The sequence below is a fragment of the Gastrolobium bilobum genome, unplaced genomic scaffold (genome assembly GCF_033153095.1).
Source record: "Gastrolobium bilobum isolate Gb01-03AN ecotype WA unplaced genomic scaffold, APGP_CSIRO_Gbil_v1 utg803, whole genome shotgun sequence".
Classification (NCBI taxonomy): Eukaryota; Viridiplantae; Streptophyta; class Magnoliopsida; order Fabales; family Fabaceae; genus Gastrolobium; species Gastrolobium bilobum.
In genome coordinates this window covers 89,847-100,815 of record NW_026897871.1, presented here as the reverse complement: position 1 = coordinate 100,815, position 10,969 = coordinate 89,847, and positions in this window count along the sequence as shown.

Genomic DNA, 10,969 nt, shown 5'->3' with positions numbered 1-10,969 from the left:
TTTGGAATTACCATTTCAGAATACAAAAACGTCATCCATCAATATTTTGTAACACTCCCCTTTGGACGACGATTTAATTTGAATATGCCTCATTAAAACCTTGCTAAGAAAAATTCAGTGGGATAAAACCTTAGCGAAGGAAAAAAGAGTACAATATTCGTAATTAATATACCACCTTTCATATGTTAATATAGACTACCTCATTAAAAACCTTTCCAAGAAAAATTCATTGGGATAAAAACTCGAAAAAGGGAAAAAGAGTATAGCTATATTTTACCCCCCGATGGTGACATCATTTAATGTCTCTGAGCCTCATATATCAACTTCTCAAAACTATTCTAGTATTTTCGTGTTGGATAAAATTATGATCATGCTAATAGACTTACAAGCGAGAAAGTAAAAATGTAAAGGTAAAATGGGAGAAGATGTGAGGTTAGAAAGTTGAACATCCACTTATTTGATATTTTTATAACTCTCCCTTGGATGTTCACCCTCTATTATACGCTAATAAGATTGGCTCATTAAAAAAACTTCCCAAGAAAAACTCACTGGGTTAAAAACTTGGTGAAGGGAAAAAGAGTGTGTAACACCCCGTATATATCCGGTAGTGTTATCATTACATCGTATTAAGCGGTGCTTAATTAAAAATGCGGAATATTCTTTTTCTTTTCAATTATGATGTCATTATCAATTACCAACTTGATTACTTAATCAATTTCATAAAATAACGCCTGTATATAAATTGCAACAAGACATCTACTGAAATACCTCAATATATAGATAAAGTGTGTATCTAAAATCACGGATCTACAACTCGTAGTCCGGACCATATCCTGATACATTATTACAACTCCAAAAGACTCAAGACATAAACAAGACATAACAACACTATGTGTCATGGACAATCCTCATGCTCACCAAATAAACATAGTCTCAACAAGATAAACATAAATCTCCATAAGCATGATCTGAAGCTATAAGCAATAAACAACATGCAAATCCAGCATCCAACATGGTAGCATAATATAACAGCAAATCTAACTCAGCTCCGGCCTTCTGCCGCCTGAGGTCTCAACATTACCTGACCCTGAAATAAGCATTCCCCAAACGTGGGGTGAGATCTCTAAACAAGAAATCTCAGTAAGACAAGGGGTCCTCAAGGATCTTCCACCCCAAGCTCACTTACATGTGCAATATAAGTTCTAAAAGCATTTATATTATTATGAGTTCCAAAACTATGTAGTGCAACAGATATCTATGGCATGTGTGTAATCACTATCTACTGGCCAAAGAAATGTAGGAATACGTCTATCTCCTACATGTAGTACAAGGAACACTGCTTGCACCTCACCCACAGCCTCACCATCTTGTATGTACCACATACTCAGGCTTACCGTATAGGTGGAACACCTCCATGCATATCAACAAGGCACTAACATACAATAGCTCAACAGCATTTCCAAAACATCAAAAGCATGTAACACAGCATGCATATACCATACCCCCATGGGACATGGTGGAACCACAACATGGCTAAACTGAGGACACAAAAGCTTACCTCTAAGCTAGCTATCCAATGCCACAAGCTCAAAGTCCAATCACAGCAGATCACAATCTGATATGGACCAAATATAAATCAATAAACATGTACCACATGCATACAAATCAAAGACAACACCTTTTCATTACATTTTATGTCTTAAAGCTTCTAACAAAGCCACAAGCCCTTAATCACATGATTCTGGCTTAGACCATTAATCACAGATGTTCAACTTCATCAATCTAGGGTCCACAAACCCCCAATAGCCTATTGTACACACAGCACAGCTACTGTTCTGCGAAATCCCAGAATATCCGGATATTCCACGGGAACATATCCGGATATGCAATATCCAGATATCTCACTGTCAATATCCGGATATACAGATTCCCATATCCGAATATCCAATATCCAGATATCCAAAACCCCATATCCGGATATCACATATCCGGATATCCAATATCCAAATATTCCACGGGAAGATCTCCGGATATTCTACGACAGAATGCAGAAACTGCATTTCGTGAAGATATCCTTCCAAGGTTGGGTTTTTACCGATTTTAAACACTTAAACATGCATTTCTAGGTGTGTTTGACATTACCCAACGTTAAGTTATCATCTTTTAACCTTAACATGCATCAAGCTTCCATTTTTAAACAAAAGAACTCAAGTTCAAGGTTCAACCACTTACCCTTAGCACCAAAACAGAAAGGGTGATGCTCTTGGAGCTCTCAATGAAGCTACTAGGTTCAGACTAGAAAGGTACACGAAAATGTAACACAAGATGACTCTTTTCTTCACAAAGATTGCTCCTTGGAGCAATGACAAGGCAAGAACAAAGCCCCTCAACACTCTAGTCAACAAGACAACCCTCAAAGTACTCCAAGACAGCCTCCAAACTCAGAAAATAGCTGGTCACAACCCTCACAAAGCTCACCCTCACCCCAACCAAGTGTTTGCAAGCTCAAAGATGGAAGAAATCAAGTAAAGGTGACACCTTGGTCAAGAAAATGGAGAAGAAACCAAGAGGCACTATTCTGGTCAGCCACCCTCTCCCAAGCCACGTTGAAGAATTAGTTATCTAGGGTTGTGTGCCCTTAAAAGGGTATATATAGCCACTTACTCAATACATTAATTGTTACACTTAGAATTTTAGTCTCATACTTTGAAATATGAAACTACACATTTTTCCTAGAATTATCGTATTTTTATTATATTTTTCTGAGCACATTTCTGGTACGCGTTTTTCAAAGCCAGTACCAGATTCTGGCATCAGTTCTCGTTATTTGAACTTGAAACTCTTTTACAAGTCCTACATATTATTCTAGTAATTATCATGCACTTACATTAATTTTCCGGGATACTTTTTCGGTACGCATTTATACCAACTAGCAGAACCGGTATCTGCACTTTTCTTCCGAAAAGCGACTTTCAACATTCTATATCACTTACCATAATTATTAAAGCCTCTTAATAATTATTAGGGTCAATTATGAAATCATTTCCTATTTTCACATAATTAATTAATTAAATACCTTAATTAACGGTGCAGGTTCTTACAGAGTGCAATTAATTCTTACAACCCACCCTCTGAATATTTATTGTAGTTATTATATGAGTAAATATCATTACAATATATCTCCCTTAACTAAGCCATATAATTAATCTCCTTTATCGTGCTATATATTATGCCATAATAGCATTTTAAGATTAGAAAATTATTTTTTATGGGGGGTGAAATGGATAATTTATTCATGTCATGCGATCTCATAACCATTATGGTACTAAATGAATTTGCTTTATTCATGTACAATCTCTTTAAATTATAAATCAACTGATAAATATTTTATCAAGGCAATTATACCACATGTCTTTATTTCTTTAATTCATTTAATGATATTTGAAGCTTTATTCAACAAATATCCCGGGAATTCTTATATGCTTTAAGAGTTTTAAATCCTTCTAAAATTTTCATATAAATTTCATTATCGGTAGAATAAGCCATATAAATAGGCTATAATAACATCCATTAGACGCATGCCAATTTTTCGTATACCGTCTGATTAATAAGATATCTAATGGTAATTGCATTCACCACAAGATAATAGATTTTCATATAATAAATACTAGGCTCTTGTGAAAATTATTGTGCTACAAGTCGTGTTTTATATCTTACGACTTCATTTTCTATTATAATTTTGCACAACCTTCATATGTTTGTATTATAGATCCAAAAACTTTGAATTTGAATCACGTCTTTATATTTTTGGCCAATCATCATTAATAAATTTATCTTTAAGATCCTCATCTTATTTCATCATTTCATTTTATGCAAAAATGTTGTCGACAACTATATCTTAATGGTTCCAACTTTTTCCTGTAATGACATAACCAATAGAGATCTCTTTATTTTCATTTATTTTCAGTTACATGAACCTCCTCAAGGTTTGATGAAAGTTATGTCTTTAGGATTAAGAATTGTATCCATATTATGACCATCTTAATCATTTGCTCCTTTCCTCCCTTTTTGAGGATTTTTATCCTTGGAACTGCTCATTTTTTCTATGTACAATATGAATTGGAGCATTTACAGTTACAATATTTAACTTATTGGTCAGTTAAACCATCAGGCAGTCGATATATATCATTTTCTCATATTTGTTTTGTGCGAGAATCTATATGAGATAATGTTAATGCATTTTAATTAATATATTTTTCCAATTGTTTATTCTCTCTCCCTTATGTTGGAAAGATTGATAACAACAATCAATTATTGAATTAACTAAATCTCCAGTCATTATTTCATGATATAAGGAGATTCATATCCAATATATATTCTCAACTATATCTGGGGATTCATCTTTGTGCGTTATGATTGAGTAATTAGAATATAGATCGTATTTTTAAAAATTATATTTGGCTTCTGACCATAAGCTAATGTAATATGGAGATGATAACTTATTGGCACGATGCGTATAAGTATTGCAGCGTAAAGTATAGCATATCCCCATGCAAAAATAGGAAGCTTTGTTCTCATAGGCAATGCTCTAGTAATCATTTGGAGACATTTAATAAATAATTTCGCTAATATATAAATTCACCAGCATTATGAAGATGAATTGTCTTTATTGTACTCTTAATATTATCATTTGACCAAACAATCTCACAAATGTCAAGATAGACAAACATGTGACCATTTTATAAATGCCTCTATTAAATTCATAATATTTGAAAGGTCCACATGATGGGTGAATGTGCTCATACATTTCACCCTATATGCATTTTAAAAATGTAAGATATTGAATTTCAACTTTAGCTGGTGATAATTTCTCTTGAGAACTAGTAACACAAGAAAATTCAATAAATTGAAGAATCTTCTGATTCTTCAATGCATGATCATATGAATTTTCAATAATATTTCACATCATATTTGATCCGGGATGGTCCATCCGGTTATGCCAAATAATATAGCTATTATAATCAATATCCTTTTGATTTACCAAGACATGTTTTTCAATCATGCTAATAACAGTGGTTGCGGCGATTGTGGTGGTGGTTGATGATAGTGGTGGTAGTGATGGTGGTGGTGACCAAGCAAGCACGGACACGCTTTCCTCTGAAAAATTTGCGTGTCGGACACGGACATGTTCCGACACGCGGTCAACATTTGGGGACACATAGTCAACTTTTTTCGACACGCGGTCATTGCTCGGACACACTCGGTAACGTTTTTTTTAATCTTAATTTTATTTTATTAACTAAATATAAAAAAATCAATTTATAAATTAATTTTTTTTTATTATGAAATTTGACATAAAAAATTAACATAGTACGAAAAATTATTTTTATTTATATTTATGTTATGAAATTTAAATATTTGATTGGTTATATGACTTATTATGGACTCTTATATGTATTAAATATAAATTATATTATATATTAAAATTTTTATTTAATATCAAAACGTGTCACAGCGTGTCAAAATATGATATTTTTTAGGATTAACGTGTCGGCGTGTCGTGTCGTATCCTGTGTCGGTGTCGGTGCATCATAGGTGGTGACGATGATGGTGGTACGATGACGATGGTGGCGGTGGTCATGTCAGGATGGTGATGGTGGTGGTGGTGGTTGTGATGATGGTAGTGGTGTAGAGTGATTGATAGAGATAAATATTTCTCATTTTGTATATAGCAACAAAAAGACATAATTTTTTTGATTCCTTTTAGTGTTGTCCAGCTCAGAAATTGAACCGATTCATTTTCAGGAACAAAAAAATAAACTTGTTTTGTCAAACACTGTTTCTATCCATTTCTGTTCCCGGGAACAAAAATTGAAAAAAAAAACTGATTCTGTGAAGGTTGTCATGCAAACCTTAAATACTTTTTTTTGCATTATTATATAATTACTAAATTAATATATTGATAAGTATTATTAAAAAAATTAAATAATTAATAATTTGAGAGGTTTTCCAAAATAAAAAAGTGTTAAACAACAATGTCATAAGAAAATTAATTAAAGTATATCATAGACCTTTTTTTCTTCAAAATTGATTCAATCAACAAAGATCCGTACTTCCTTATCCTTTTCGTATTCTTCTCCTTTATCATATTTAGGTTTAATTGGTCTCTTACGAGACAAGTCAGTTTATATTTCAAGCTATGAGACAAAAATTTCAAAGGTTCTCTTTAATTTTCAAATCCCTCAACAACTTGACACAAATCGATTACTCTTTCATAGTATGATATTTTTTAATTAGATAAATTCCATTAGAAGTAATCAATTTTCAAACAGGCAGGACAACAATCACAATTCACATCTAAGGAATATGGGTTTCCATAAACAAGTTCATATATAGTTTAACGAAAAATATTTCTGTTTTTACTGCATAATTTTTTCTTTATTACATTCACATAAAAGTGAGTTAATCTCATTAATTTTTCTCTATCTTCTTTTTATAATGAGACTCACATACTTTTATGTAAGTGTGATAGAAAAAAAAATTGTAAAGCAAAAGCAAAAATGTTAGTCGCATAGTTTAATTGATCTTTCTGTTTCTGAGATTATAAAGTTTAATCAAACGATAAAGTTGAACTTTTGACTTTCGTGGCCAAAGACTAATCAAGGTTGGGTATTAGTGGTATTTGGTGTGCTTTCAGCAATCGCACATGTTTGACAAAAACTGCAAACTTTAACCCAGAATGAACACTAAAAAAAGCCAAACTCGTTTCACTAATAATTATTCTTAGTTGCTTCCAACACCAAGTAGATCTTGTTCAGATTTGCTTAAGTTCCTGCTATAGGTTACCTAATTCTCCTTAGAAAAACATAAAGTATTATGCATTTACTAGGAGTAGGTTGATTTCGATAGTGTAAACCAATATGAACACAAGCATAAAAATTTGGAAAGTTGATTTGAAGCTTCCTGTATGACATTGAATTGAATATATATAATTTTTAAAGGAATTAATGTTTCTTATATTGTAGGAGATAAACTTTATCTCCAACACAAATATAAAAGTATATGAGAGATTCATATTTTTCTTTTTTCACTCTTTTCTTTACATGGCCATACATGGATCTCATATATTTTTATGTGTGCATAGAAGATAAAATTATCTCTTACAATATAAAAATATTAATCCCATTTTTAAATAAAGCAAATGGGACATAAGTCTAGTCAATGAAAGAAGAAAAAGAGGGATAGCCTTCGGGCGTACCCCGAGAACAAGGTAACCAAATGAGGTTGAATGAGGATACCTTCATATTATACCAAAAAAAAGAAAAAAGAAGAAGAAGAGATATACATGGTAGGGAATTTTTATTTTATTTTTTGTTGTTCCAGGGAAACTCTGATCATATAAGTCAGTAATAAAATTAAACGGTCATTTAATGATAAGAAATTTGTATATGACGATTTGTCGATTTTAGTTATAATAATAATAAGAAGAAAAGTATGATTCGACCATAATTAATTTACTAAAATAAGAGTTAATATAAAGTAGTATATCTAATAACCATGAGATGAATGAAATATTGTCACGATATTATTTGATCTAACAGTGCAATTATTTGAATACCAAACGGTGTTCACCATTCTTACACTTTATAATTAAGTCAAACCCACATTCTTACAATTCTTAATTAAATAATATTCAAGACATGAACAATAAGAGCACATTATTCATTCACACGGATAAGAATAGGTCAATAACCTATCTCGGTCTTATTACGTCTTAACTTACTTTGTTTTATTTTGACCTCATTTGCTAAGAAACAAGTTAGTCTTAATAAAAAGATATATTTAACCATATACATTGAGTCTTAAGATTTTTTTAAAAAAAATCTTATTTAACCTTTTAGACTAATTTATTTAGGTATTATCTAGATATATAATAAAAAATTTATAATTTATTAAATATAAATTAATATATATTATTATGCTAATTTTATTATATGTTATTCTAATTTTCAAAAATAAAAAAATCGACTTTTTTAAGTCTCTCTAAAGGCTTTCATATATATATATATATATATATATAAGTACTCTTTTTCTACAGTCAATATAGACAATTTATTTATATTGAACCCGAAACGACGACGTTTTGAGGCAAAAATCAAAGTATTTTTGTAATTATAATTTATTTAAGAGTTATAATAGTCTTTTTATTATAACTTTTTAACCTAAAACGACGACGTTTTGGAAGCTAATGTATATAACTTATCTACATTCACTGTATAAACATTAAAGCTATATATATATATATATATATATATATATATATATATATATATATATATATATTCTACAATCAATGTAGATAACTTATTTACATTGAGCCCAAAACGACGTCGTCTTGAGAAGGAAATCAAGGTATTTTTGTAATTATAATTTATTTCAGGGTTATAATAGATTTTTTTCATTATAATTTTCTAATTTTTCAACCCAAAGCGACATTATTTTGAGAGTGAATGTAGATAACTTATCTACATTTACTATAGAAACATTAAAGTCATATTTTGCATGTAGATAATTGCTCATAAAACTCAAGAGGTGAGGGATGATTAAATAAAATTATCTTTTTATTTATTTATAAATATTCTAATTGGTTTATCGATTTACGACTAGTTCAATTCAGGGCGAGTCCCAAGATTAAGGTTTTAAACCCTTTCCAAAGAAGATACCGAGGAAGATCGAATACATGCCCTCACCCCCACCTGTTTAGTTCCCTGGCACCAACTAAACTACCATCATTTGTTATAAAATTATCTTCAAAACGACCACTTTAAGATTTGATTTGTCTGACATTTTAATCAAGGTATAGTTAACTTTACTTTCAATTTCCTCTAAAACTAAGCATTAGGTTTTTACGGGAAAAATTAGATTTGACCTTACAAAATGTTAATAATGGGTAACAAACCAAAAATAAGCTAACGTTTTGCAAAATCGACCTACGCCTATTTAGACAAAATCTAACTCAACTTATTTCTGAACCTATTAATAATCTATAAACTTTTTTTTTTCAAGAGAAAACTTTTCATAAGAAACTCGCGTAATGGGAGAGAGGAAAAGAAAATGAAGAAAAAAAAGGGAGTAATCGTGAAGTTTGAATTCGCACATTCTCAATAAATATCCTACAATTCTATTATTTGAGCTCGTCTCAAGAGAATAAATAATTTATAAAATTAAGCTAACCAATAATTGAGTCATCCTTAATAAATAAATTTGATGTAAAAATGGTTCACACCAAATCATATTAATTCTAACAAACTGTAAAAATAATATTAATGAAAAATAATGAAGGTACACCTATTTTTTATTTATTTTTTGGTAAAAGAAGCTACACCTAATTTTAAAACAAAGGAGTAATATTATTTATGGGTTTCTAGGGACATTAGTTCTTTTGAAAGGAAAATATTTATATGAGATAAATTTATTTCATACAACACATAAAAAATAGATGAAACTTACTGAGGAGAAGAAAGAGAAAAAAATGGATCCCATATTTATTTTTAGGGTTTAATGTATCTCCGGTTAATGGAGATAACTTATTTTTATTTAGCTCAAAATGATCTCATTTTGAGGCTGAATAAAAAGTATTTTTATAATTCTAATTTATTTTAGTGATTATTAATTTATATCATTATAATTTTTTAATCTTTCAAGTACGGGATAACTTTATCTCTGGAAAAACATTATACCCTTTTTGTTATGTGTTACATTAAATAATTTATGTCTTATATAATATGAAAAACATATTTCACTCCTTGAAAACACTAAACCCTTGTGAACAAAAACATTATATTATTCATATACAAAATTATTACATCACTTTTTGTATTTTAAGTTTAGAAAGAAAGACAAGAGTGCATTACAATGTGTTTATGATATGGAAAAAATATTTCTCCAACCACTTGACATCACCTGTAATTATGTAATTCGGGGAGAATAAGGGTGTGCATGACAACCATTCTATTCTCTAGCACAATGTTTCAGAAAAAAAAACAATTCTTTTCTATTTCTGTGCCTTGCAACAATTTTTGAAAAAAAAAATGTGTTTGATAATATGTTCTATTTTTTATTCCGAGAATGAAAATTGTGTTCGATAACACAACAAATAATATAATAAAAAATAATTCCTATTAAATATAACAAAATTTCGAATCATCACTTTCTTTTCCATATGGTGTGGTTGTGGTGGTGGCGGCGAGGGTGGCATGGTGGTGGTGTTGCGGCGGCGGTTCGGTAGTGGTGGTGACAATAGTGGTGGTCATTGTGACGGCAGTGGTAGGGATGGTGGTGGTGGAGATGACGACAGTGGCTGCGACAATAGTGGTGGCGTATGTGGTTGGTGGCGCGATAATGGTAGCGATGACATGGTGGTGGTGGTTGTGATGACATCATGGTGGTGGTGGCAGTTGCTGCGGCGGTGGTGGTAGATGACAGTGGTGGTGGTGATAGTGGTGACGATGGCGTTGTGATGGTAGTGGCGGGGGTGGTGTAATGGTGGTGGTAGTGACGGTAATGGCTGTGAAGATGGCGGTGGTGATTGATGGCGGTAGTGACTACGACAATGATAATGGTGGTGGTGATGGTGGCGGCAGCTATGGTAGTTGTGACGGTGGTGATGGTGGCATGTTGGTAGTAATGTGTGGTGGTGATAATGGCGGTTGCATCGTGGTGGGGTGGTGACGACAACACTAGTGGTACGACGGCGACGGCGACGATGGTGGTAGTGGTCGTGTCAGGATGACAGTGGTGGTGATGATGATGGTAGAAATGGAGAGTGATTGAGAGAGATAAGTGTTTCTCATTTCTGGTTCTTTTTTCGGTTCTCAGCACAAAAATAAAACCGGTTATAAAAAAAATAAACCGATTTTAAGATACGAGTTTTCTATCCATTTCTATTCCGGAACATAAATAAATAAAA